The sequence below is a fragment of the Cebidichthys violaceus genome, unplaced genomic scaffold (genome assembly GCF_023349555.1).
Source record: "Cebidichthys violaceus isolate CVI_PGR_0920_01 unplaced genomic scaffold, fCebVio1.0.p SCAF_32, whole genome shotgun sequence".
Lineage (NCBI taxonomy): Eukaryota > Metazoa > Chordata > Actinopteri > Perciformes > Stichaeidae > Cebidichthys > Cebidichthys violaceus.
Genome location: NW_027176506.1, coordinates 1,513,293 through 1,537,278, shown reverse-complemented (window position 1 = coordinate 1,537,278; position 23,986 = coordinate 1,513,293). Strand labels below are relative to the sequence as shown.

Sequence of the window (23,986 nt, the reverse complement as noted above, 5' to 3'; positions counted from 1 at the left end):
TTGTCAGTAAATTGGATAATAAGTACAACTCCCCCAGTGTTAGCTCTTCCTCCACACAATCAAAGTCTTTTGAGTTGTGTTCCCTGCAAACTGGATGAAAAGAAGCACTATGTGAATAATGTTTTCTCTCAGAGATACTTGAACTCAGTCATTTTGGGCAGTCACTCACTCCCATCTAGGGGTGAGCAATCCTCCACTCTCTGGTTGTGAACCACGGCTTCGTACTTGTAGGAGCTATCTGTAATAATGATTGCTTCACACTCGACTGCAAACTGCCCCAGTGTGTGCTGAAGGTCACGGCCTGATGAAGCCAACAGATCAACATCATCTGCAAAGAGCAGAGAAGCAATTCTGAGGTCCCTCAGCTGCACCTCGAGTTGAGTTGGTCGGGATCCGGAGTTCCTCACAGGGCTCGTTCCACCATCTGACAATACCCCGAGTCAGGGACAGCAGTTCTCCTCCCTTGTAGGTGCCGACTCTCATTCCAACCGCTTCACACTTGACTGAAAACTGGACCTTGTGTTTGCTCCTGAGTAGTCTTATTGTTTGCCAGAACTTCCTTGAGACCAACCAGAAGTCCTTCTCCATGGCTTCCCCCCTAAACCAATGTGTGGTAAGAATATCACATTTCATGGACAAATGATTTGAGATATCAGCATGTTGGTAGTGATGAATTTTCCATTCTGATGAGCAGTGAAAAACTTTCATGCATGCTGTGGTTGTTGATCATATCGTCAACGTGAAGCGGTCTCTGACAGGAGGAACACACTTGATATGTCACCACAATCTGTGTTAAATGGCTGTTGTCTTACTTGCAGCTGGTAGAAAACTCCCCGTCAGGGAATCGAACGCTGGTCTTCCCCGTGACAAGCGGAGATACTGTCCACTATACTAACGAGGACTGCTCCAGTCCCACTTTTGGCTAGGAAAAAAAAACAGGTGGCGCTGTTCCGGCCTTTAAAGGGAATTCTTAGAGCTATACAAGGGAGGCTTTGAGTTTAGTCGACAACAACTGTCACTCAATGGCACAGCAGCTGTGACTGAATCCATTCAGAAATCATGTTGTCTGGCATCTGAAATGTTTGCAATCAAGTGTGAATGTAGCATGATCTTGGGCACATGCGTAAAAGTCATTTTCAGCAGTTTCCGTAGTGTAGTGGTTATAACGTTTGCCTCACATGCAAAAGGTCCCCCGTTCGAAACTGGGAGGAAACACTCTTCTTATTCCTGCTTACTCCACACAATAAAACTCTCCTTAGAGGAATTGTCAGTAAATTGGATAATAAGTACAACTCCCCCAGTGTTAGCTCGTCCTCCACACAATCAAAGTCTTTTGAGTTGTGTTCCCAGCAAACTGGATGAAAAGAAGCACTATGTGAATAATGTTTTCTCTCAGAGATACTTGAACTCGGTCATTTTGGGCAGTCACTCACTCCCATCTAGGGGTGAGCAATCCTCCACTCTCTGGTTGTGAACCACGGCTTCGTACTTGTAGGTGCTATCTGTAATAATGATTGCTTCACACTCGACTGCAAACTGCCCCAGTGTGTGCTGAAGGTCACGGCCTGATGAAGCCAACAGATCAACATCATCTGCAAAGAGCAGAGAAGCAATTCTGAGGTCCCTCAGCTGCACCTCGAGTTGAGTTGGTCGGGATCCGGAGTTCCTCACAGGGCTCGTTCCACCATCTGACAATACCCCGAGTCAGGGACAGCACTTCTCCTCCCTTGTAGGTGCCGACTCTCATTCCAACCGCTTCACACTTGACTGAAAACTGGACCTTGTGTGCTGCTCCTGAGTAGTCTTATTGTTGGCCAGAACTTCCTTGAGACCAACCAGAAGTCCTTCTCCATGGCTTCCCCCCTAAACCAATGTGTGGTAAGAATATCACATTTCATGGACAAATGATTTGAGATATCAGCATGTTGGTAGTGATGAATTTTCCATTCTGATGAGCAGTGAAAAACTTTCATGCATGCTGTGGTTGTTGATCATATCGTAAACGTGAAGCGGTCTCTGACAGGAGGAACACACTTGATATGTCACCACAATCTGTGTTAAATGGCTGTTGTCTTACTTGCAGCTGGTAGAAAACTCCCCGTCAGGGAATCGAACCCTGGTCTTCCCCGTGACAAGCGGAGATACTGTCCACTATACTAACGAGGACTGCTCCAGTACCACTTTTGGGTAGGAAAAAAAAACAGGTGGCGCTGTTCCGGCCTTTAAAGGGAATTCTTAGAGCTATACAAGGGAGGCTTTGAGTTTAGTCGACAACAACTGTCACTCAATGGCACAGCAGCTGTGACTGAATCCATTCAGAAATCATGTTGTCTGGCATCTGAAATGTTTGCAATCAAGTGTGAATGTAGCATGATCTTGGGCACATGCGTAAAAGTCATTTTCAGCAGTTTCCGTAGTGTAGTGGTTATCACGTTTGCCTCACATGCAAAAGGTCCCCCGTTCGAAACTGTGTGGAAACACTCTTCTTATTCCTGCTTACTCCACACAATAAAACTCTCCTTAGAGGAATTGTCAGTAAATTGGACAATAAGTACAACTCCCCCAGTGTTAGCTCGTCCTCCACACAATCAAAGTCTTTTGAGTTGTGTTCCCAGCAAACTGGATGAAAAGAAGCACTATGTGAATAATGTTTTCTCTCAGAGATACTTGAACTCGGTCATTTTGGGCAGTCACTCACTCCCATCTAGGGGTGAGCAATCCTCCACTCTCTGGTTGTGAACCAAGGCTTCGTACTTGTAGGTGCTATCTGTAATAATGATTGCTTCACACTCGACTGCAAACTGCCCCAGTGTGTGCTGAAGGTCACGGCCTGATGAAGCCAACAGATCAACATCATCTGCAAAGAGCAGAGAAGCAATTCTGAGGTCCCTCAGCTGCACCTCGAGTTGAGTTGGTCGGGATCCGGAGTTCCTCACAGGGCTCGTTCCACCATCTGACAATACCCTGAGTCATGGACAGCAGTTCTCCTCCCTTGTAGGTGCCGACTCTCATTCCAACCGCTTCACACTTGACTGAAAACTGGACCTTGTGTGCTGCTCCTGAGTAGTCTTATTGTTTGCTAGAACTTCCTTGAGACCAACCAGAAGTCCTTCTCCATGGCTTCCCCCCTAAACCAATGTGTGGTAAGAATATCACATTTCATGGACAAATGATTTGAGATATCAGCATGTTGGTAGTGATGAATTTTCCATTCTGATGAGCAGTGAAAAACTTTCATGCATGCTGTGGTTGTTGATCATATCGTCAATGTGAAGTGGTGTCTGACAGGAGGAACACGCTTGATATGTCACCACAATCTGTGTTAAATGGCTGTTGTCTTACTTGCAGCTGGTAGAAAACTCCCCGTCAGGGAATCGAACCCTGGTCTTCCGCGTGACAAGCGGAGATACTGTCCACTATACTAACGAGGACTGCTCCAGTACTACTTTTGGCTCGGAAAAAAAAACAGGTGGCGCTGTTCCGGCCTTTAAAGGGAATTCTTAGAGCTATACAAGGGAGGCTTTGAGTTTAGTCGACAACAACTGTCACTCAATGGCACAGCAGCTGTGACTGAATCCATTCAGAAATCATGTTGTCTGGCATCTGAAATGTTTGCAATCAAGTGTGAATGTAGCATGATCTTGGGCACATGCGTAAAAGTCATTTTCAGCAGTTTCCGTAGTGTAGTGGTTATCACGTTTGCCTAACACGCAAAAGGTCCCCTGTTCAAAATAGGGAGGAAACACTCTTCTTATTCCTGCTTACTCCACACAATAAAACTCTACTTAGAGGAATTGTCAGTAAATTGGATAATAAGTACAACTCCCCCAGTGTTAGCTCTTCCTCCACACAATCAAAGTCTTTTGAGTTGTGTTCCCAGCAAACTGGATGAAAAGAAGCACTATGTGAATAATGTTTTCTCTCAGAGATACTTGAACTCGGTCATTTTGGGCAGTCACTCACTCCCATCTAGGGGTGAGCAATCCTCCACTCTCTGGTTGTGAACCACAGCTTCGTACTTGTAGGTGCTATCTGTAATAATGATTGCTTCACACTCGACTGCAAACTGCCCCAGTGTGTGCTGAAGGTCACGGCCTGATGAAGCCAACAGATCAACATCATCTGCAAAGAGCAGAGAAGCAATTCTGAGGTCTCTCAGCTGCACCTCGAGTTGAGTTGGTCGGGATCCGGAGTTCCTCACAGGGCTCGTTCCACCATCTGACAATACCCCGAGTCAGGGACAGCAGTTCTCCTCCCTTGTAGGTGCCGACTCTCATTCCAATCGCTTCACACTTGACTGAAAACTGGACCTTGTGTGCTGCTCCTGAGTAGTCTTATTGTTTGCCAGAACTTCCTTGAGACCAACCAGAAGTCCTTCTCCATGGCTTCCCCCCTAAACCAATGTGTGGTAAGAATATCACATTTCATGGACAAATGATTTGAGATATCAGCATGTTGGTAGTGATGAATTTTCCATTCTGATGAGCAGTGAAAAACTTTCATGCATGCTGTGGTTGTTGATCATATCGTCAATGTAAAGCGGTCTCTGACAGGAGGAACACGCTTGATAGGTCACCAAAATCCGTGTTAAATGGCAGTTGTCTTACTTGCAGCTGGTAGAAAACTCACCGTCAGTGAATCGAACCCTGGTCTTCCGCGTGACAAGCTGAGATACTGTCCACTATACTAACGAGGACTGCTCCAGTACCACTTTTGGCTAGGAAAAAAAAACAGGTGGCGCTGTTCCGGCCTTTAAAGGGAATTCTTAGAGCTATACAAGGGAGGCTTTGAGTTTAGTCGACAACAACTGTCACTCAATGGCACAGCAGCTGTGACTGAATCCATTCAGAAATCATGTTGTCTGGCATCTGAAATGTTTGCAATCAAGTGTGAATGTAGCATGATCTTGGGCAAATGCGTAAAAGTCATTTTCAGCAGTTTCCGTAGTGTAGTGGTTATCACGTTTGCCTCACACGCAAAAGGTCCCCCATTCGAAACTGCGTGGAAACACTCTTCTTATTCCTGCTTACTCCACACAATAAAACTCTCCTTAGAGGAATTGTCAGTAAATTGGATAATAAGTACAACTCCCCCAGTGTTAGCTCTTCCTCCACACAATCAAAGTCTTTTGAGTTGTGTTCCCAGAAAACTGGATGAAAAGAAGCACTATGTGAAAAATGTTTTCTCTCAGAGATACTTGAACTCGGTCATTTTGGGCAGTCACTCACTCCCATCTAGGGGTGAGCAATCCTCCACTCTCTGGTTGTGAACCACGGCTTCGTACTTGTAGGTGCTATCTGTAATAATGATTGCTTCACACTCGACTGCAAACTGCCCCAGTGTGTGCTGAAGGTCACGGCCTGATGAAGCCAACAGATCAACATCATCTGCAAAGAGCAGAGAAGCAATTCTGAGGTCCCTCAGCTGCACCTCGAGTTGAGTTGGTCGGGATCCGGAGTTCCTCACAGGGCTCGTTCCACCATCTGACAATACCCTGAGTCAGGGACAGCAGTTCTCCTCCCTTGTAGGTGCCGACTCTCATTCCAACCGCTTCACACTTGACTGAAAACTGGACCTTGTGTGCTGCTCCTGAGTAGTCTCATTGTTGGCCAGAACTTCCTTGAGACCAACCAGAAGTCCTTCTCCATGGCTTCCCCCCTAAACCAATGTGTGGTAAGAATATCACATTTCATGGACAAATGATTTGAGATATCAGCATGTTGGTAGTGATGAATTTTCCATTCTGATGAGCAGTGAAAAACTTTCATGCATGCTGTGGTTGTTGATCATATCGTCAATGTGAAGTGGTCTCTGACAGGAGGAACACGCTTGATATGTCACCACAATCTGTGTTAAATGGCTGTTGTCTTACTTGCACCTGGTAGAAAACTCCCCGTCAGGGAATCGAACCCTGGTCTTCCGCGTGACAAGCGGAGATACTGTACACTATATTAACGAGGACTGCTACAGTACCACTTTTGGCTAGGAAAAAAAAAAAGGTGGCGCTGTTCGGCCTTTAAAGGGAATTCTTAGAGCTATACAAGGGAGGCTTTGAGTTTAGTCGACAACAACTGTCACTCAATGGCACAGCAGCTGTGACTGAATCCATTCAGAAATCATGTTGTCTGGCATCTGAAATGTTTGCAATCAAGTGTGAATGTAGCATGATCTTGGGCACATGCGTAAAAGTCATTTTCAGCAGTTTCCGTAGTGTAGTGGTTATCACGTTTGCCTCACACGCAAAAGGTCCCCCGTTCGAAACTGGGTGGAAACACTCTTCTTATTCCTGCTTACTCCACACAATAAAACTCTCCTTAGAGGAATTGTCAGTAAATTGGATAATAAGTACAACTCCCCCAGTGTTAGCTCGTCCTCCACACAATCAAAGTCTTTTGAGTTGTGTTCCCAGCAAACTGGATGAAAAGAAGCACTATGTGAATAATGTTTTCTCTCAGAGATACTTGAACTCGGTCATTTTGGGCAGTCACTCACTCCCATCTAGGGGTGAGCAATCCTCCACTCTCTGGTTGTGAACCACGGCTTCGTACTTGTAGGTGCTATCTGTAATAGTGATTGCTTCACACTCGACTGCAAACTGCCCCAGTGTGTGCTGAAGGTCACGGCCTGATGAAGCCAACAGATCAACATCATCTGCAAAGAGCAGAGAAGCAATTCTGAGGTCCCTCAGCTGCACCTCGAGTTGAGTTGGTCGGGATCCGGAGTTCCTCACAGGACTCGTTCCACCATCTGACAATACCCCGAGTCAGGGACAGCAGTTCTCCTCCCTTGTAGGTGCCGACTCTCATTCCAACCGCTTCACACTTGACTGAAAACTGGACCTTGTGTGCTGCTCCTGAGTAGTCTCATTGTTGGCCAGAACTTCCTTGAGACCAACCAGAAGTCCTTCTCCATGGCTTCCCCCTAAACCAATGTGTGGTAAGAATATCACATTTCATGGACAAATGATTTGAGATATCAGCATGTTGGTAGTGATGAATTTTCCATTCTGATGAGCAGTGAAAAACTTTCATGCATGCTGTGGTTGTTGATCATATCGTCAATGTGAAGTGGTCTCTGACAGGAGGAACACGCTTGATATGTCACCACAATCTGTGTTAAATGGCTGTTGTCTTACTTGCACCTGGTAGAAAACTCCCCGTCAGGGAATCGAACCCTGGTCTTCCCCGTGACAAGCGGAGATACTGTCCACTATACTAACGAGGACTGCTCCAGTACCACTTTTGGCTAGTAAAAAAAAACAGGTGGCGCTGTTCCGGCCTTTAAAGGGAATTCTTAGAGCTATACAAGGGAGGCTTTGAGTTTAGTCGACAACAACTGTCACTCAATGGCACAGCAGCTGTGACTGAATCCATTCAGAAATCATGTTGTCTGGCATCTGAAATGTTTGCAATCAAATGTGAATGTAGCATGATCTTGGGCACATGCGTAAAAGTCATTTTCAGCAGTTTCCGTAGTGTAGTGGTTATCACGTTTGCCTAACACGCAAAAGGTCCCCGGTTCAAAACAGGGTGGAAACACTCTTCTTATTCCTGCTTACTCCACACAATAAAACTCTACTTAGAGGAATTGTCAGTAAATTGGATAATAAGTACAACTCCCCCAGTGTTAGCTCTTCCTCCACACAATCAAAGTCTTTTGAGTTGTGTTCCCAGCAAACTGGATGAGAAGAAGCACTATGTGAATAATGTTTTCTCTCAGAGATACTTGAACTCGGTCATTTTGGGCAGTCACTCACTCCCATCTAGGGGTGAGCAATCCTCCACTCTCTGGTTGTGAACCACGGCTTCGTACTTGTAGGTGCTATCTGTAATAGTGATTGCTTCACACTTGACTGCAAACTGCCCCAGTGTGTGCTGAAGGTCACGGCCTGATGAAGCCAACAGATCAACATCATCTGCAAAGAGCAGAGAAGCAATTCTGAGGTCCCTCAGCTGCACCTCGAGTTGAGTTGGTCGGGATCCGGAGTTCCTCACAGGGCTCGTTCCACCATCTGACAATACCCCGAGTCAGGGACAGCAGTTCTCCTCCCTTGTAGGTGCCGACTCTCATTCCAACCGCTTCACACTTGACTGAAAACTGGACCTTGTGTGCTGCTCCTGAGTAGTCTTATTGTTTGCCAGAACTTCCTTGAGACCAACCAGAAGTCCTTCTCCATGGCTTCCCCCCTAAACCAATGTGTGGTAAGAATATCACATTTCATGGACAAATGATTTGAGATATCAGCATGTTGGTAGTGATGAATTTTCCATTCTGATGAGCAGTGAAAAACTTTCATGCATGCTGTGGTTGTTGATCATATCGTCAACGTGAAGCGGTCTCTGACAGGAGGAACACGCTTGATATGTCACCACAATCTGTGTTAAATGGCTGTTGTCTTACTTGCAGCTGGTAGAAAACTCCCCGTCAGGGAATCGAACCCTGGTCTTCCCCGTGACAAGCGGAGATACTGTCCACTATACTAACGAGGACTGCTCCAGTACCACTTTTGGCTAGGAAAAAAAAACAGGTGGCGCTGTTCCGGCCTTTAAAGGGAATTCTTAGAGCTATACAAGGGAGGCTTTGAGTTTAGTCGACAACAACTGTCACTCAATGGCACAGCAGCTGTGACTGAATCCATTCAGAAATCATGTTGTCTGGCATCTGAAATGTTTGCAATCAAGTGTGAATGTAGCATGATCTTGGGCACATGCGTAAAAGTCATTTTCAGCAGTTTCCGTAGTGTAGTGGTTATCACGTTTGCCTAACATGCAAAAGGTCCCCTGTTCAAAACAGGGCGGAAACACTCTTCTTATTTCTGCTTACTCCACACAATAAAACTCTACTTAGAAGAATTGTGAGTAAATTGGATAATAAGTACAACTCCCCCAGTGTTAGCTCTTCCTCCACACAATCAAAATCTTTTGAGTTGTGTTCCCAGCAAACTGGATGAGAAGAAGCACTATGTGAATAATGTTGTCTCTCAGAGATACTTGAACTCAGTCATTTTGGGCAGTCACTCACTCCCATCTAGGGGTGAGCAATCCTCCACTCTCTGGTTGTGAACCACGGCTTCGTACTTGTAGGTGCTATCTGTAATAGTGATTGCTTCACAATCGACTGCAAACTGCCCCAGTGTGTGCTGAAGGTCACGGCCTGATGAAGCCAACAGATCAACATCATCTGCAAAGAGCAGAGAAGCAATTCTGAGGTCCCTCAGCTGCACCTCGAGTTGAGTTGGCCGGGATCCGGAGTTCCTCACAGGGCTCGTTCCACCATCTGACAATACCCCGAGTCAGGGACAGCAGTTCTCCTCCCTTGTAGGTGCCGACTCTCATTCCAACCGCTTCACACTTGACTGAAAACTGGACCTTGTGTGCTGCTCCTGAGTAGTCTCATTGTTGGCCAGAACTTCCTTGAGACCAACCAGAAGTCCTTCTCCATGGCTTCCCCCCTAAACCAATGTGTGGTAAGAATATCACATTTCATGGACAAATGATTTGAGATATCAGCATGTTGGTAGTGATGAATTTTCCATTCTGATGAGCAGTGAAAAACTTTCATGCATGCTGTGGTTGTTGATCATATCGTCAATGTGAAGTGGTCTCTGACAGGAGGAACACGCTTGATATGTCACCACAATCTGTGTTAAATGGCTGTTGTCTTACTTGCACCTGGTAGAAAACTCCCCGTCAGGGAATCGAACACTAGTCTTCCGCGTGACAAGCGGAGATACTGTCCACTATACTAACGAGGACTGCTCCAGTACCACTTTTGGCTAGGAAAAAAAAACAGGTGGCGCTGTTCCTGCCTTTAAAGGGAATTCTTAGAGCTATACAAGGGAGGCTTTGAGTTTAGTCGACAACAACTGTCACTCAATGGCACAGCAGCTGTGACTGAATCCATTCAGAAATCATGTTGTCTGGCATCTGAAATTTTTGCAATCAAGTGTGAATGTAGCATGATCTTGGGCACATGCGTAAAAGGCAATTTCAGCAGTTTCCGTAGTGTAGTGGTTATCATGTTTGCCTCACATGCAAAAGGTCCCCTGTTCGAAACTGGGCGGAAACACTCTTCTTATTCCTGCTTACTCCACACAATAAAACTCTCCTTAGAAGAATTGTCAGTAAATTGGATAATAAGGACAACTCCCCCAGTGTTAGCTCTTCCTCCACACAATCAAAGTCTTTTGAGTTGTGTTCCCAGCAAACTGGATGAGAAGAAGCACTATGTGAATAATGTTTTCTCTCAGAGATACTTGAACTCGGTCATTTTGGGCAGTCACTCACTCCCATCTAGGGGTGAGCAATCCTCCACTCTCTGGTTGTGAACCACGGCTTCGTACTTGTAGGTGCTATCTGTAATAGTGATTGCTTCACACTCGACTGCAAACTGCCCCAGTGTGTGCTGAAGGTCACGGCCTGATGAAGCCAACAGATCAACATCATCTGCAAAGAGCAGAGAAGCAATTCTGAGGTCCCTCAGCTGCACCTCGAGTTGAGTTGGTCGGGATCCGGAGTTCCTCACAGGGCTCGTTCCACCATCTGACAATACCCCGAGTCAGGGACAGCAGTTCTCCTCCCTTGTAGGTGCCGACTCTCATTCCAACCGCTTCACACTTGACTGAAAACTGGACCTTGTGTGCTGCTCCTGAGTAGTCTCATTGTTGGCCAGAACTTCCATGAGACCAACCAGAAGTCCTTCTCCATGGCTTCCCCCCTAAACCAATGTGTGGTAAGAATATCACATTTCATGGGCAAATGATTTGAGATATCAGCATGTTGGTAGTGATGAATTTTCCATTCTGATGAGCAGTGAAAAACTTTCATGCATGCTGTGGTTGTTGATCATATCGTCAATGTGAAGTGGTCTCTGACAGGAGGAACACGCTTGATATGTCACCACAATCTGTGTTAAATGGCTGTTGTCTTACTTGCAGCTGGTAGAAAACTCCCCGTCAGGGAATCGAACCCTGGTCTTCCCCGTGACAAGCGGAGATACTGTCCACTATACTAACGAGGACTGCTCCAGTACCACTTTTGGCTAGGAAAAAAAAAAAGGTGGCGCTGTTCCGGCCTTTAAAGGGAATTCTTAGAGCTATACAAGGGAGGCTTTGAGTTTAGTCGACAACAACTGTCACTCAATGGCACAGCAGCTGTGACTGAATCCATTCAGAAATCATGTTGTCTGGCATCTGAAATGTTTGCAATCAAGTGTGAATGTAGCATGATCTTGGGCACATGCGTAAAAGTCATTTTCAGCAGTTTCCGTAGTGTAGTGGTTATCACATTTGCCTCACACGCAAAAGGTCCCCCGTTCGAAACTGGGCGGAAACACTCTTCTTATTCCTGCTTACTCCACACAATAAAACTCTCCTTAGAGGAATTGTCAGTAAATTGGATAATAAGTACAACTCCCCCAGTGTTAGCTCTTCCTCCACACAATCAAAGTCTTTTGAGTTGTGTTCCCAGCAAACTGGATGAAAAGAAGCACTATGTGAATAATGTTTTCTCTCAGAGATACTTGAACTCGGTCATTTTGGGCAGTCACTCTCTCCCATCTAGGGGTGAGCAATCCTCCACTCTCTGGTTGTGAACCACGGCTTCGTACTTGTAGGTGCTATCTGTAATAGTGATTGCTTCACACTCGACTGCAAACTGCCCCAGTGTGTGCTGAAGGTCACGGCCTGATGAAGCCAACAGATCAACATCATCTGCAAAGAGCAGAGAAGCAATTCTGAGGTCCCTCAGCTGCACCTCGAGTTGAGTTGGTCGGGATCCGGAGTTCCTCACAGGGCTCGTTCCACCATCTGACAATACCCCGAGTCAGGGACAGCAGTTCTCCTCCCTTGTAGGTGCCGACTCTCATTCCAACCGCTTCACACTTGACTGAAAACTGGACCTTGTGTGCTGCTCCTGAGTAGTCTTATTGTTTGCCAGAACTTCCTTGAGACCAACCAGAAGTCCTTCTCCATGGCTTCCCCCCTAAACCAATGTGTGGTAAGAATATCACATTTCATGGACAAATGATTTGAGATATCAGCATGTTGGTAGTGATGAATTTTCCATTCTGATGAGCAGTGAAAAACTTTCATGCATGCTGTGGTTGTTGATCATATCGTCAACGTGAAGCGGTCTCTGACAGGAGGAACACGCTTGATATGTCACCACAATCTGTGTTAAATGGCTGTTGTCTTACTTGCAGCTGGTAGAAAACTCCCCGTCAGGGAATCGAACCCTGGTCTTCCCCGTGACAAGCGGAGATACTGTCCACTATACTAACGAGGACTGCTCCAGTACCACTTTTGGCTAGGAAAAAAAAACAGGTGGCGCTGTTCCGGCCTTTAAAGGGAATTCTTAGAGCTATACAAGGGAGGCTTTGAGTTTAGTCGACAACAACTGTCACTCAATGGCACAGCAGCTGTGACTGAATCCATTCAGAAATCATGTTGTCTGGCATCTGAAATTTTTGCAATCAAGTGTGAATGTAGCATGATCTTGGGCACATGCGTAAAAGGCAATTTCAGCAGTTTCCGTAGTGTAGTGGTTATCACGTTTGCCTCACATGCAAAAGGTCCCCTGTTCGAAACTGGGCGGAAACACTCTTCTTATTCCTGCTTATTCCACACAATAAAACTCTCCTTAGAAGAATTGTCAGTAAATTGGATAATAAGGACAACTCCCCCAGTGTTAGCTCTTCCTCCACACAATCAAAGTCTTTTGAGTTGTGTTCCCAGCAAACTGGATGAGAAGAAGCACTATGTGAATAATGTTTTCTCTCAGAGATACTTGAACTCGGTCATTTTGGGCAGTCACTCACTCCCATCTAGGGGTGAGCAATCCTCCACTCTCTGGTTGTGAACCACGGCTTCGTACTTGTAGGTGCTATCTGTAATAGTGATTGCTTCACACTCGACTGCAAACTGCCCCAGTGTGTGCTGAAGGTCACGGCCTGATGAAGCCAACAGATCAACATCATCTGCAAAGAGCAGAGAAGCAATTCTGAGGTCCCTCAGCTGCACCTCGAGTTGAGTTGGTCGGGATCCGGAGTTCCTCACAGGGCTCGTTCCACCATCTGACAATACCCCGAGTCAGGGACAGCAGTTCTCCTCCCTTGTAGGTGCCGACTCTCATTCCAACCGCTTCACACTTGACTGAAAACTGGACCTTGTGTGCTGCTCCTGAGTAGTCTCATTGTTGGCCAGAACTTCCATGAGACCAACCAGAAGTCCTTCTCCATGGCTTCCCCCCTAAACCAATGTGTGGTAAGAATATCACATTTCATGGGCAAATGATTTGAGATATCAGCATGTTGGTAGTGATGAATTTTCCATTCTGATGAGCAGTGAAAAACTTTCATGCATGCTGTGGTTGTTGATCATATCATCAATGTGAAGTGGTCTCTGACAGGAGGAACACGCTTGATATGTCACCACAATCTGTGTTTAATGGCTGTTGTCTTACTTGCACCTGGTAGAAAACTCCCCGTCAGGGAATCGAACACTGGTCTTCCGCGTGACAAGCGGAGATACTGTCCACTATACTAACGAGGACTGCTCCAGTACCACTTTTGGCTAGGAAAAAAAAACAGGTGGCGCTGTTCCGGCCTTTAAAGGGAATTCTTAGAGCTATACAAGGGAGGCTTTGAGTTTAGTCGACAACAACTGTCACTCAATGGCACAGCAGCTGTGACTGAATCCATTCAGAAATCATGTTGTCTGGCATCTGAAATTTTTGCAATCAAGTGTGAATGTAGCATGATCTTGGGCACATGCGTAAAAGTCATTTTCAGCAGTTTCCGTAGTGTAGTGGTTATCACGTTTGCCTCACATAAAAAAGGTCTCCCGTTCGAAACTGGGCAAAAGCACTCTTCTTATTCCTGCTTACTCCACACAATAAAACTCTACTTAGAGGAATTGTCAGTAAATTGGATAATAAGTACAACTCCCCCAGTGTTAGCTCTTCCTCCACACAATCAAAGTCTTTTGAGTTGTGTTCCCAGCAAACTGGATGAAAAGAAGCACTATGTGAATAATGTTTTCTCTCAGAGATACTTGAACTCGGTCATTTTGGGCAGTCACTCACTCCCATCTAGGGGTGAGCAATCCTCCACTCTCTGGTTGTGAACCACGGCTTCGTACTTGTAGGTGCTATCTGTAATAATGATTGCTTCACACTCGACTGCAAACTGCCCCAGTGTGTGCTGAAGGTCACGGCCTGATGAAGCCAACAGATCAACATCATCTGCAAAGAGCAGAGAAGCAATTCTGAGGTCCCTCAGCTGCACCTCGAGTTGAGTTGGTCGGGATCCGGAGTTCCTCACAGGGCTCGTTCCACCATCTGACAATACCCCGAGTCAGGGACAGCAGTTCTCCTCCCTTGTAGGTGCCGACTCTCATTCCAACCGCTTCACACTTGACTGAAAACTGGACCTTGAGTGCTGCTCCTGAGTAGTCTTATTGTTTGCCAGAACTTCCTTGAGACCAACCAGAAGTCCTTCTCCATGGCTTCCCCCCTAAACCAATGTGTGGTAAGAATATCACATTTCATGGACAAATGATTTGAGATATCAGCATGTTGGTAGTGATGAATTTTCCATTCTGATGAGCAGTGAAAAACTTTCATGCATGCTGTGGTTGTTGATCATATCGTCAACGTGAAGCGGTCTCTGACAGGAGGAACACGCTTGATATGTCACCACAATCTGTGTTAAATGGCTGTTGTCTTACTTGCAGCTGGTAGAAAACTCCCCGTCAGGGAATCGAACCCTGGTCTTCCCCATGACAAGCGGAGATACTGTCCACTATACTAACGAGGACTGCTCCAGTACCACTTTTGGCTAGGAAAAAAAAAAAGGTGGCGCTGTTCCGGCCTTTAAAGGGAATTCTTAGAGCTATACAAGGGAGGCTTTGAGTTTAGTCGACAACAACTGTCACTCAATGGCACAGCAGCTGTGACTGAATCCATTCAGAAATCATGTTGTCTGGCATCTGAAATGTTTGCAATCAAGTGTGAATGTAGCATGATCTTGGGCACATGCGTAAAAGTCATTTTCAGCAGTTTCCGTAGTGTAGTGGTTATCACGTTTGCCTCACACGCAAAAGGTCCCCCGTTCGAAAATGGGTGGAAACGTGCTTCTTATTCCTGCTTACTCCACACAATAAAACTCTCCTTAGAGGAATTGTCAGTAAATTGGATAATAAGTACAACTCCCCCAGTGTTAGCTCGTCCTCCACACAATCAAAGTCTTTTGAGTTGTGTTCCCAGCAAACTGGATGAAAAGAAGCACTATGTGAATAATGTTTTCTCTCAGAGATACTTGAACTCGGTCATTTTGGGCAGTCACTCACTCCCATCTAGGGGTGAGCAATCCTCCACTCTCTGGTTGTGAACCACGGCTTCGTGCTTGTAGGTGCTATCTGTAATAGTGATTGCTTCACACTCGACTGCAAACTGCCCCAGTGTGTGCTGAAGGTCACGGCCTGATGAAGCCAACAGATCAACATCATCTGCAAAGAGCAGAGAAGCAATTCTGAGGTCCCTCAGCTGCACCTCGAGTTGAGTTGGTCGGGATCCGGAGTTCCTCACAGGGCTCGTTCCACCATCTGACAATACCCCGAGTCAGGGACAGCAGTTCTCCTCCCTTGTAGGTGCCGACTCTCATTCCAACCGCTTCACACTTGACTGAAAACTGGACCTTGTGTGCTGCTCCTGAGTAGTCTTATTGTTTGCCAGAACTTCCTTGAGACCAACCAGAAGTCCTTCTCCATGGCTTCCCCCCTAAACCAATGTGTGGTAAGAATATCACATTTCATGGACAAATGATTTGAGATATCAGCATGTTGGTAGTGATGAATTTTCCATTCTGATGAGCAGTGAAAAACTTTCATGCATGCTGTGGTTGTTGATCATATCGTCAACGTGAAGCGGTCTCTGACAGGAGGAACACGCTTGATATGTCACCACAATCTGTGTTAAATGGCTGTTGTCTTACTTGCAGCTGGTAGAAAACTCCCCGTCAGGGAATCGAACCCTGGTCTTCCCCGTGACAAGCGGAGATACTGTCCACTATACTAACGAGGACTGCTCCAGTACCACTTTTGGCCTGGAAAAAAAAACAGGTGGCGCTGTTCCGGCCTTTAAAGGGAATTCTTAGAGCTATACAAGGGAGGCTTTGAGTTTAGTCGACAACAACTGTCACTCAATGGCACAGCAGCTGTGACTGAATCCATTCAGAAATCATGTTGTCTGGCATCTGAAATTTTTGCAATCAAGTGTGAATGTAGCATGATCTTGGGCACATGCGTAAAAGGCAATTTCAGCAGTTTCCGTAGTGTAGTGGTTATCATGTTTGCCTCACATGCAAAAGGTCCCCTGTTCGAAACTGGGCGGAAACACTCTTCTTATTCCTGCTTACTCCACACAATAAAACTCTCCTTAGAAGAATTGTCAGTAAATTGGATAATAAGGACAACTCCCCCAGTGTTAGCTCTTCCTCCACACAATCAAAGTCTTTTGAGTTGTGTTCCCAGCAAACTGGATGAGAAGAAGCACTATGTGAATAATGTTTTCTCTCAGAGATACTTGAACTCGGTCATTTTGGGCAGTCACTCACTCCCATCTAGGGGTGAGCAATCCTCCACTCTCTGGTTGTGAACCACGGCTTCGTACTTGTAGGTGCTATCTGTAATAGTGATTGCTTCACACTCGACTGCAAACTGCCCCAGTGTGTGCTGAAGGTCACGGCCTGATGAAGCCAACAGATCAACATCATCTGCAAAGAGCAGAGAAGCAATTCTGAGGTCCCTCAGCTGCACCTCGAGTTGAGTTGGTCGGGATCCGGAGTTCCTCACAGGGCTCGTTCCACCATCTGACAATACCCCGAGTCAGGGACAGCAGTTCTCCTCCCTTGTAGGTGCCGACTCTCATTCCAACCGCTTCACACTTGACTGAAAACTGGACCTTGTGTGCTGCTCCTGAGTAGTCTCATTGTTGGCCAGAACTTCCATGAGACCAACCAGAAGTCCTTCTCCATGGCTTCCCCCCTAAACCAATGTGTGGTAAGAATATCACATTTCATGGGCAAATGATTTGAGATATCAGCATGTTGGTAGTGATGAATTTTCCATTCTGATGAGCAGTGAAAAACTTTCATGCATGCTGTGGTTGTTGATCATATCGTCAATGTGAAGTGGTCTCTGACAGGAGGAACACGCTTGATATGTCACCACAATCTGTGTTAAATGGCTGTTGTCTTACTTGCAGCTGGTAGAAAACTCCCCGTCAGGGAATCGAACCCTGGTCTTCCCCGTGACAAGCGGAGATACTGTCCACTATACTAACGAGGACTGCTCCAGTACCACTTTTGGCTAGGAAAAAAAAAAAGGTGGCGCTGTTCCGGCCTTTAAAGGGAATTCTTAGAGCTATACAAGGGAGGCTTTGAGTTTAGTCGACAACAACTGTCACTCAATGGCACAGCAGCTGTGACTGAATCCATTCAGAAATCATGTTGTCTGGCATCTGAAATGTTTGCAATCAAGTGTGAATGTAGCATGATCTTGGGCACATGCGTAAAAGTCATTTTCAGCAGTTTCCGTAGTGTAGTGGTTATCACATTTGCCTCACATGCAAAAGGTCCCCCGTTCGAAACTGGGCGGAAACACTCTTCTTATTCCTGCTTACTCCACACAATAAAACTCTCCTTAGAGGAATTGTCAGTAAATTGGATAATAAGTACAACTCCCCCAGTGTTAGCTCTTCCTCCACACAATCAAAGTCTTTTGAGTTGTGTTCCCAGCAAACTGGATGAAAAGAAGCACTATGTGAATAATGTTTTCTCTCAGAGATACTTGAACTCGGTCATTTTGGGCAGTCACTCTCTCCCATCTAGGGGTGAGCAATCCTCCACTCTCTGGTTGTGAACCACGGCTTCGTACTTGTAGGTGCTATCTGTAATAGTGATTGCTTCACACTCGACTGCAAACTGCCCCAGTGTGTGCTGAAGGTCACGGCCTGATGAAGCCAACAGATCAACATCATCTGCAAAGAGCAGAGAAGCAATTCTGAGGTCCCTCAGCTGCACCTCGAGTTGAGTTGGTCGGGATCCGGAGTTCCTCACAGGGCTCGTTCCACCATCTGACAATACCCCGAGTCAGGGACAGCAGTTCTCCTCCCTTGTAGGTGCCGACTCTCATTCCAACCGCTTCACACTTGACTGAAAACTGGACCTTGTGTGCTGCTCCTGAGTAGTCTTATTGTTTGCCAGAACTTCCTTGAGACCAACCAGAAGTCCTTCTCCATGGCTTCCCCCCTAAACCAATGTGTGGTAAGAATATCACATTTCATGGACAAATGATTTGAGATATCAGCATGTTGGTAGTGATGAATTTTCCATTCTGATGAGCAGTGAAAAACTTTCATGCATGCTGTGGTTGTTGATCATATCGTCAACGTGAAGCGGTCTCTGACAGGAGGAACACGCTTGATATGTCACCACAATCTGTGTTAAATGGCTGTTGTCTTACTTGCAGCTGGTAGAAAACTCCCCGTCAGGGAATCGAACCCTGGTCTTCCCCGTGACAAGCGGAGATACTGTCCACTATACTAACGAGGACTGCTCCAGTACCACTTTTGGCTAGGAAAAAAAAACAGGTGGCGCTGTTCCGGCCTTTAAAGGGAATTCTTAGAGCTATACAAGGGAGGCTTTGAGTTTAGTCGACAACAACTGTCACTCAATGGCACAGCAGCTGTGACTGAATCCATTCAGAAATCATGTTGTCTGGCATCTGAAATTTTTGCAATCAAGTGTGAATGTAGCATGATCTTGGGCACATGCGTAAAAGGCAATTTCAGCAGTTTCCGTAGTGTAGTGGTTATCACGTTTGCCTCACATGCAAAAGGTCCCCTGTTCGAAACTGGGCGGAAACACTCTTCTTATTCCTGCTTATTCCACACAATAAAACTCTCCTTAGAAGAATTGTCAGTAAATTGGATAATAAGGACAACTCCCCCAGTGTTAGCTCTTCCTCCACACAATCAAAGTCTTTTGAGTTGTGTTCCCAGCAAACTGGATGAGAAGAAGCACTATGTGAATAATGTTTTCTCTCAGAGATACTTGAACTCGGTCATTTTGGGCAGTCACTCACTCCCATCTAGGGGTGAGCAATCCTCCACTCTCTGGTTGTGAACCACGGCTTCGTACTTGTAGGTGCTATCTGTAATAGTGATTGCTTCACACTCGACTGCAAACTGCCCCAGTGTGTGCTGAAGGTCACCGCCTGATGAAGCCAACAGATCAACATCATCTGCAAAGAGCAGAGAAGCAATTCTGAGGTCCCTCAGCTGCACCTCGAGTTGAGTTGGTCGGGATCCGGAGTTCCTCACAGGGCTCGTTCCACCATCTGACAATACCCCGAGTCAGGGACAGCAGTTCTCCTCCCTTGTAGGTGCCGACTCTCATTCCAACCGCTTCACACTTGACTGAAAACTGGACCTTGTGTGCTGCTCCTGAGTAGTCTCATTGTTGGCCAGAACTTCCATGAGACCAACCAGAAGTCCTTCTCCATGGCTTCCCCCCTAAACCAATGTGTGGTAAGAATATCACATTTCATGGGCAAATGATTTGAGATATCAGCATGTTGGTAGTGATGAATTTTCCATTCTGATGAGCAGTGAAAAACTTTCATGCATGCTGTGGTTGTTGATCATATCATCAATGTGAAGTGGTCTCTGACAGGAGGAACACGCTTGATATGTCACCACAATCTGTGTTAAATGGCTGTTGTCTTACTTGCACCTGGTAGAAAACTCCCCGTCAGGGAATCGAACACTGGTCTTCCGCGTGACAAGCGGAGATACTGTCCACTATACTAACGAGGACTGCTCCAGTACCACTTTTGGCTAGGAAAAAAAAACAGGTGGCGCTGTTCCGGCCTTTAAAGGGAATTCTTAGAGCTATACAAGGGAGGCTTTGAGTTTAGTCGACAACAACTGTCACTCAATGGCACAGCAGCTGTGACTGAATCCATTCAGAAATCATGTTGTCTGGCATCTGAAATTTTTGCAATCAAGTGTGAATGTAGCATGATCTTGGGCACATGCGTAAAAGTCATTTTCAGCAGTTTCCGTAGTGTAGTGGTTATCACGTTTGCCTCACATAAAAAAGGTCTCCCGTTCGAAACTGGGCAAAAGCACTCTTCTTATTCCTGCTTACTCCACACAATAAAACTCTACTTAGAGGAATTGTCAGTAAATTGGATAATAAGTACAACTCCCCCAGTGTTAGCTCTTCCTCCACACAATCAAAGTCTTTTGAGTTGTGTTCCCAGCAAACTGGATGAAAAGAAGCACTATGTGAATAATGTTTTCTCTCAGAGATACTTGAACTCGGTCATTTTGGGCAGTCACTCACTCCCATCTAGGGGTGAGCAATCCTCCACTCTCTGGTTGTGAACCACGGCTTCGTACTTGTAGGTGCTATCTGTAATAATGATTGCTTCACACTCGACTGCAAACTGCCCCAGTGTGTGCTGAAGGTCACGGCCTGATGAAGCCAACAGATCAACATCATCTGCAAAGAGCAGAGAAGCAATTCTGAGGTCCCTCAGCTGCACCTCGAGTTGAGTTGGTCGGGATCCGGAGTTCCTCACAGGGCTCGTTCCACCATCTGACAATACCCCGAGTCAGGGACAGCAGTTCTCCTCCCTTGTAGGTGCCGACTCTCATTCCAACCGCTTCACACTTGACTGAAAACTGGACCTTGTGTGCTGCTCCTGAGTAGTCTCATTGTTGGCCAGAACTTCCATGAGACCAACCAGAAGTCCTTCTCCATGGCTTCCCCCCTAAACCAATGTGTGGTAAGAATATCACATTTCATGGGCAAATGATTTGAGATATCAGCATGTTGGTAGTGATGAATTTTCCATTCTGATGAGCAGTGAAAAACTTTCATGCATGCTGTGGTTGTTGATCATATCGTCAATGTGAAGTGGTCTCTGACAGGAGGAACACGCTTGATATGTCACCACAATCTGTGTTAAATGGCTGTTGTCTTACTTGCAGCTGGTAGAAAACTCCCCGTCAGGGAATCGAACCCTGGTCTTCCCCGTGACAAGCGGAGATACTGTCCACTATACTAACGAGGACTGCTCCAGTACCACTTTTGGCTAGGAAAAAAAAAAAGGTGGCGCTGTTCCGGCCTTTAAAGGGAATTCTTAGAGCTATACAAGGGAGGCTTTGAGTTTAGTCGACAACAACTGTCACTCAATGGCACAGCAGCTGTGACTGAATCCATTCAGAAATCATGTTGTCTGGCATCTGAAATGTTTGCAATCAAGTGTGAATGTAGCATGATCTTGGGCACATGCGTAAAAGTCATTTTCAGCAGTTTCCGTAGTGTAGTGGTTATCACATTTGCCTCACATGCAAAAGGTCCCCCGTTCGAAACTGGGCGGAAACACTCTTCTTATTCCTGCTTACTCCACACAATAAAACTCTCCTTAGAGGAATTGTCAGTAAATTGGATAATAAGTACAACTCCCCCAGTGTTAGCTCTTCCTCCACACAATCAAAGTCTTTTGAGTTGTGTTCCCAGCAAACTGGATGAAAAGAAGCACTATGTGAATAATGTTTTCTCTCAGAGATACTTGAACTCGGTCATTTTGGGCAGTCACTCTCTCCCATCTAGGGGTGAGCAATCCTCCACTCTCTGGTTGTGAACCACGGCTTCGTACTTGTAGGTGCTATCTGTAATAGTGATTGCTTCACACTCGACTGCAAACTGCCCCAGTGTGTGCTGAAGGTCACGGCCTGATGAAGCCAACAGATCAACATCATCTGCAAAGAGCAGAGAAGCAATTCTGAGGTCCCTCAGCTGCACCTCGAGTTGAGTTGGTCGGGATCCGGAGTTCCTCACAGGGCTCGTTCCACCATCTGACAATACCCCGAGTCAGGGACAGCAGTTCTCCTCCCTTGTAGGTGCCGACTCTCATTCCAACCGCTTCACACTTGACTGAAAACTGGACCTTGTGTGCTGCTCCTGAGTAGTCTTATTGTTTGCCAGAACTTCCTTGAGACCAACCAGAAGTCCTTCTCCATGGCTTCCCCCCTAAACCAATGTGTGGTAAGAATATCACATTTCATGGACAAATGATTTGAGATATCAGCATGTTGGTAGTGATGAATTTTCCATTCTGATGAGCAGTGAAAAACTTTCATGCATGCTGTGGTTGTTGATCATATCGTCAACGTGAAGCGGTCTCTGACAGGAGGAACACGCTTGATATGTCACCACAATCTGTGTTAAATGGCTGTTGTCTTACTTGCAGCTGGTAGAAAACTCCCCGTCAGGGAATCGAACCCTGGTCTTCCCCGTGACAAGCGGAGATACTGTCCACTATACTAACGAGGACTGCTCCAGTACCACTTTTGGCTAGGAAAAAAAAACAGGTGGCGCTGTTCCGGCCTTTAAAGGGAATTCTTAGAGCTATACAAGGGAGGCTTTGAGTTTAGTCGACAACAACTGTCACTCAATGGCACAGCAGCTGTGACTGAATCCATTCAGAAATCATGTTGTCTGGCATCTGAAATTTTTGCAATCAAGTGTGAATGTAGCATGATCTTGGGCACATGCGTAAAAGGCAATTTCAGCAGTTTCCGTAGTGTAGTGGTTATCACGTTTGCCTCACATGCAAAAGGTCCCCTGTTCGAAACTGGGCGGAAACACTCTTCTTATTCCTGCTTATTCCACACAATAAAACTCTCCTTAGAAGAATTGTCAGTAAATTGGATAATAAGGACAACTCCCCCAGTGTTAGCTCTTCCTCCACACAATCAAAGTCTTTTGAGTTGTGTTCCCAGCAAACTGGATGAGAAGAAGCACTATGTGAATAATGTTTTCTCTCAGAGATACTTGAACTCGGTCATTTTGGGCAGTCACTCACTCCCATCTAGGGGTGAGCAATCCTCCACTCTCTGGTTGTGAACCACGGCTTCGTACTTGTAGGTGCTATCTGTAATAGTGATTGCTTCACACTCGACTGCAAACTGCCCCAGTGTGTGCTGAAGGTCACGGCCTGATGAAGCCAACAGATCAACATCATCTGCAAAGAGCAGAGAAGCAATTCTGAGGTCCCTCAGCTGCACCTCGAGTTGAGTTGGTCGGGATCCGGAGTTCCTCACAGGGCTCGTTCCACCATCTGACAATACCCCGAGTCAGGGACAGCAGTTCTCCTCCCTTGTAGGTGCCGACTCTCATTCCAACCGCTTCACACTTGACTGAAAACTGGACCTTGTGTGCTGCTCCTGAGTAGTCTCATTGTTGGCCAGAACTTCCATGAGACCAACCAGAAGTCCTTCTCCATGGCTTCCCCCCTAAACCAATGTGTGGTAAGAATATCACATTTCATGGGCAAATGATTTGAGATATCAGCATGTTGGTAGTGATGAATTTTCCATTCTGATGAGCAGTGAAAAACTTTCATGCATGCTGTGGTTGTTGATCATATCATCAATGTGAAGTGGTCTCTGACAGGAGGAACACGCTTGATATGTCACCACAATCTGTGTTAAATGGCTGTTGTCTTACTTGCACCTGGTAGAAAACTCCCCGTCAGGGAATCGAACACTGGTCTTCCGCGTGACAAGCGGAGATACTGTCCACTATACTAACGAGGACTGCTCCAGTACCACTTTTGGCTAGGAAAAAAAAACAGGTGGCGCTGTTCCGGCCTTTAAAGGGAATTCTTAGAGCTATACAAGGGAGGCTTTGAGTTTAGTCGACAACAACTGTCACTCAATGGCACAGCAGCTGTGACTGAATCCATTCAGAAATCATGTTGTCTGGCATCTGAAATTTTTGCAATCAAGTGTGAATGTAGCATGATCTTGGGCACATGCGTAAAAGTCATTTTCAGCAGTTTCCGTAGTGTAGTGGTTATCACGTTTGCCTCACATAAAAAAGGTCTCCCGTTCGAAACTGGGCAAAAGCACTC

The 23,986-nt window shown here is 46.0% G+C and overlaps 13 non-coding genes across 13 annotated transcripts; 12 read left to right on the top strand and 1 right to left on the bottom strand.

Moving 5' to 3' along the window:
* Positions 1 to 3,359: 3,359 nt before the first annotated feature.
* trnad-guc (transfer RNA aspartic acid (anticodon GUC)) lies at positions 3,360 to 3,431 on the bottom strand. The gene has a single exon. It is a non-coding gene; the product is annotated as a tRNA-Asp (tRNA).
* A 241-nt stretch (positions 3,432 to 3,672) lies between these two features.
* On the top strand, positions 3,673 to 3,745 carry trnav-aac (transfer RNA valine (anticodon AAC)). The gene has a single exon. It is a non-coding gene; the product is annotated as a tRNA-Val (tRNA).
* A 2,456-nt stretch (positions 3,746 to 6,201) lies between these two features.
* trnav-cac (transfer RNA valine (anticodon CAC)) lies at positions 6,202 to 6,274 on the top strand. The gene has a single exon. It is a non-coding gene; the product is annotated as a tRNA-Val (tRNA).
* Positions 6,275 to 7,465: 1,191 nt separating this feature from the next.
* On the top strand, positions 7,466 to 7,538 carry trnav-aac (transfer RNA valine (anticodon AAC)). The gene has a single exon. It is a non-coding gene; the product is annotated as a tRNA-Val (tRNA).
* Positions 7,539 to 8,730: 1,192 nt separating this feature from the next.
* On the top strand, positions 8,731 to 8,803 carry trnav-aac (transfer RNA valine (anticodon AAC)). Its single transcript has one exon. It is a non-coding gene; the product is annotated as a tRNA-Val (tRNA).
* A 1,192-nt stretch (positions 8,804 to 9,995) lies between these two features.
* Positions 9,996 to 10,068, top strand: trnav-cac (transfer RNA valine (anticodon CAC)). Its single transcript has one exon. It is a non-coding gene; the product is annotated as a tRNA-Val (tRNA).
* Positions 10,069 to 11,260: 1,192 nt separating this feature from the next.
* trnav-cac (transfer RNA valine (anticodon CAC)) lies at positions 11,261 to 11,333 on the top strand. The gene has a single exon. It is a non-coding gene; the product is annotated as a tRNA-Val (tRNA).
* Positions 11,334 to 12,525: 1,192 nt separating this feature from the next.
* trnav-cac (transfer RNA valine (anticodon CAC)) lies at positions 12,526 to 12,598 on the top strand. Its single transcript has one exon. It is a non-coding gene; the product is annotated as a tRNA-Val (tRNA).
* Positions 12,599 to 16,320: 3,722 nt separating this feature from the next.
* trnav-cac (transfer RNA valine (anticodon CAC)) lies at positions 16,321 to 16,393 on the top strand. The gene has a single exon. It is a non-coding gene; the product is annotated as a tRNA-Val (tRNA).
* A 1,192-nt stretch (positions 16,394 to 17,585) lies between these two features.
* trnav-cac (transfer RNA valine (anticodon CAC)) lies at positions 17,586 to 17,658 on the top strand. Its single transcript has one exon. It is a non-coding gene; the product is annotated as a tRNA-Val (tRNA).
* A 1,192-nt stretch (positions 17,659 to 18,850) lies between these two features.
* Positions 18,851 to 18,923, top strand: trnav-cac (transfer RNA valine (anticodon CAC)). Its single transcript has one exon. It is a non-coding gene; the product is annotated as a tRNA-Val (tRNA).
* A 2,457-nt stretch (positions 18,924 to 21,380) lies between these two features.
* On the top strand, positions 21,381 to 21,453 carry trnav-cac (transfer RNA valine (anticodon CAC)). The gene has a single exon. It is a non-coding gene; the product is annotated as a tRNA-Val (tRNA).
* Positions 21,454 to 22,645: 1,192 nt separating this feature from the next.
* On the top strand, positions 22,646 to 22,718 carry trnav-cac (transfer RNA valine (anticodon CAC)). Its single transcript has one exon. It is a non-coding gene; the product is annotated as a tRNA-Val (tRNA).
* The last annotated feature ends 1,268 nt before the right edge of the window (positions 22,719 to 23,986 follow it).